Consider the following 4,519-nt stretch of genomic DNA (forward strand, 5'->3'; position numbering starts at 1 on the left):
AAAGAAACTATTTTTTTTAGTTTTTTCCAGACATGACTTAAAAGACTTGCATCTTAATGCCTATCAAAAATATATATGATTTATAGGGTCGGAAATGACTCCTTCTTTAACTAAAATCATATAAACCCTTTAAGATCTAAAATATTCACTGTCTTTAAATGAATATTATTAAATGGTAATTTTTTTATAAAAAATAATCATAACTAAGCCAAAAAAGCATCAAATTCAATTCAGAAAGTTTTTCTGTGCTAATTTTTTCCAGATAAACAAATCTGCTTACTAAATTTCAAACTTTAAGATATTACAATTTTCGCTCATTTTTTCTGTGACAATAAACCCATTTTAAGACCCCAAAAACACAAAAAAAAATTATGAAAAATGTTTTTCTTCTAAACATGGCTAGATCGACTCCGCTTTTTGTGCTGATCAAGAATATATATGATTTATAGGGTCGGAAACGACTCCTTCGCTGACAAAAATCATAAAACCACTCAAGAAGATCTGAAATATCCACTTTCTTTAAATAAATATTTTTATATATTTTAAATGGTAATTTTTGTATAAAAAACAATCATAACTACGCCAAAAAATCATCAAATTCAATTCGGAAAGTTTTTCTGTGCTAGTTTTTTCCAGATAAACAAATCTGCGTACTTAATTTCACATTTTAAGATATTACAATTTTTGCTAACTTTTCTGTGACAAATGAACCGTTTTAAGACCTCAAAAATACAAAAAAAAATTATGAAAAATGTTTTTCTTCTAAACATGGCTAGATCGACTCCGCTTTTTGTGCTGATCAAGAATATATATGATTTATAGGGTCGACTCCTTCACTTCGTAATTTTAATTTTGGCTAAAATTAGAATACCCTGTAGGGGAAATTAGAGGTATTATTTGGTTCTCAACGATGATTATTCTTTGGACACCGTTGTTATTGTTGTTTAGTTTGATTTGAATTTGTTCGTCTCTTGTGTATTGCAGTTGTAGTTTTCCCTCCTGTTATTGCCGTTGTTGTTGCTTTTGTTGATTTGGCCAAGTTTGCTTTGCTGCCTGCTGTCGCCGCCGCTGCCTGCTTCTGCCTGCTTCTGCCGGATTTCTGTCTATTTGTCGTTTGATAATCTACCCCCTGCACATCTCCTCCACCAGTGCCCATCCCTTGGCTGCTTTTGTTTGCTTGTCGTGTTTTCGAATTGCACATACACTCCCAGACAGACACACAATTTTCCGACAGAGAGACCGACCGAATCTTTGGCACAGTGGCTCCTCGCTCCTCCACCGCCACAAATATCGAGAGCTTCCCGCTGTGTGTTTGCCATTGTCCCAGATCTCTGGAATAGTTTTCAATTGCGACGACCTGACCCACTCTGATTAGAGTGTGATGTAAACCGATTTATGGCGAAATCCGCAAACAAAGCGGCCAGGCAGTGGTCAAGTTACGGAAATTAGTAATGCCTATTTATTTGACACGCTGGCTTTCGTTTGCCTAATAAATAAAAACGAATTTAATGATCTAGAAAACTCAAATGAAATGTTAAAAGGTCCTTAAAAGACTACATCAAAATATAAGAAAAGCACAAGGTCCCATGCAACTTATAACTTTCCATGTTTTAAGGATTCCCTTTAACGAAATGGTTTCTATACTTCTCTTTAAAATTCCAAACATTTCATGTTTCTAGAAGCATCATTTAAGTTCGCTTATAAAACCATTCAATTGATTTTTACTGTACCAGCTGCTCCCCAAAAATGTCACATCTCCGAATAATTCGAATAACTCGCAACTGGGGAGCATTTAAATTGCTCAAAATGTCCTGAATTTAGCACCGCGTGTCGCCCTTTCCCATTTCTCGATTCATTGCCCTATAATGTATTTACTTCTGCATTATTACACTCGCCAGCCAGCACCCTTCGCTTTGGCCTCGGCCCACCGAAAACCAGGATGCAAATAGTATTATCAAACATTTTAAATTTAATCAAAGCGCACACATTCAATAAGCTTCGGGGCCAACTTTTTGTGTATGAAAAGGTAGACCAAGGTAAACGCAGGGAAATTAAATACTCTACTTTATGAGAGGTAAGAGAGTTTTTTGAATTTTTTTAGGGACAATTTTATATATTTTTAAGTATAAATTTATTTTGTTTACTCATATATGCAAAGAAGAGTATTTATTTAATGCTTAAAACATTTTATTGAATATTAAAAGATATGCAATATATATTTTAATATTGGATTGAAAGTACAAATATTCTCGACTTTAAAAACTTTCGAAAATGAATGTTTTTTGTTAATATTAAATGATTTTTTAATATTTTAAATTATTATTAATTTCAAATATAATTTTTTTAAATAAATTACCATTAATTACCATAAGACTTTTTAAGATTATGAATCAGAGCATTTCCTAGTCGCCCTTGGATTTTTCTGTACCCTCCGTCCCCGGCTTTCACTATCCCTTCGACTTTCCAGCCTTTCTCTGCCTTCAAATTTGTTGTTGTTTTTTATAAGTTGTGCATTTTGCATGCAATAAAAATATCGCATGCTATAAAGTGTGTGTGTGTTCAGTGTGCAGAGCACTGGAAATTGTAAATTCCTTTTCTATGTGTGTGTGTGCGAGGGGGGGAGGGTGTCCTGCCGAAAGGGGGGAGAACGGATATCAAAGGGGAGTGAACTACATGGTGTATATGGTGTGCGGCTGGAGCTGCTGAGAGCAGACAGCATGTGTTTATTGCCAGCACAAAATGATGATTACACGTAATGTGTAATGGTCAAAATGGGGGCGACGTAGCTGAGTGCGGCGTGAAAAGCCCCGGAAAAGCAGCCGGAATAGCATCAGGCAGCAGAGAAGGCAAAAACAAACAGGCGTCCGCCCGTCCCTACAGCCTCCCCCGCCGCCTGCCGCCTGCCAGTGGCATCTCCTTGGTTTTGCCATTTTCCGGCTGCTTCAGGAACTACTCGTCGTCGTCGTCCCCCCATTTTCACACAGCTCAGCTTTTCCTACGAGTATTTTCCATATGTGTTGGCTGCATCAACAGCAACAGCCAGCAACATACTAAGGCCATTTCTGAGGCTTCCTTTCAATTTAAGCTTTGAATCCTCATTTTTTGGTTCCCCCACAGACTTAGTTTTTAAATTGTGAGGCACTGAAAATTTGGTAGATTTTTCCAAGCTTGAAATGGGAAAAACTTGATGAAAAATTCTGTAAACATCAATTTAAATGTTACAAACAGAGGAAAAATGTTGAAACTAGAATAGAAAATATATTTCAATATAAATGAAACAATTGTGAAAATATTCCCTTAACTGAGAACAAATATACCCCCTTTCACACGCAGTCAACGACGCAGTCAACGAACAACCACCTAAATTCATTATATTAAACTTATTATGTTATCATTGCAAGTCACTTCCATGACACTTTCATTACCGAAAAACCGAATACCCGAGCCAAAACAATAAGCAAGCCAGTTAATGAAATGCGAGGCACCTAGAAAAGGTGCAGAGGTGGTGCGGAAGCGTTCCAGCGGTATTTGTGATATGGCAAACATGCAAAGCCAAAGAGCCAAGGGAGCTTTTCCATATGAAGTTACCCGAAAAACATGTAAATTAAGCATCAGCAGGAGCAAAAATGTGGCTGCGGAGGGCGAGCGGATGAGCGAGTAAGACCTTGCATTACAATTGAGTTACAGTTACGGTTTCAGTTGTGCAGCCTTTATGGCAAAGGACCACTGGGTTTAGGGTGTTAAATATAGGGGCAGAGGGTCTGTAGTTTGGACTTGTTTGTCGGAGCGCCATGTTCATATTGTGCGAAACAATGAATTTATATTCCCTGCCTTTTTATTTCGTTGTGAGTTATGTTTCTGTACTTTTACATAAACACCAGGGAGAGAGGGGGCTTTCGGGCTGGAAAAATGGAGTTACTAACTGCAGTTGGAGCGAAAGAATGAAATACTGGAGCTGGGTCACTCTCAGCCGGCTTAACACATTTGACTCTCTTTGAACGTTGGCAGCAAGTTACTTTAACACATTGCACTCAGAGAAAAATGATATAAAAGTACATCAGTTTAATATTTTAAAATATATTTTTAAGTTGGGTTTAAAAACAGTTAAATGTAAACTTTTTTTTCAAACAAAATGTGTGTATTCTTCGAAACATTTTAAATTGATTTGAAATCAAAAGTGTTTTCCTTCGGTGCACTGCCCACTTTAACACCCGACTGCCCCTCATCATTGCGCCCCCGAAGGCTACAGATTAAACTCCGCTTGTAATGAGAATTTCTGCTCTCCACATCATCGGGAGGGAACGATGATGATGAGGTGGCTCGTTGGGCCGGACTCTGGGGGTGGTGCAACCAGCATACATACGTGGCATGTGTGTGGGTGCCTCTTCCATAGAGGCAGGGGAAGGGATTGGGGCTGGGATTGAGCCGCTGGCAATTTGCATTAAAGTCAGCTTGCTTTTTTTTTCCCAGCCACACCTCTCCTCCACAGCTCGACATCTTTTGTTGTTGTGCGGAATGG

Source organism: Drosophila kikkawai, chromosome 2L (genome assembly GCF_030179895.1).
Source record: "Drosophila kikkawai strain 14028-0561.14 chromosome 2L, DkikHiC1v2, whole genome shotgun sequence".
NCBI classification, from domain to species: Eukaryota; Metazoa; Arthropoda; class Insecta; order Diptera; family Drosophilidae; genus Drosophila; species Drosophila kikkawai.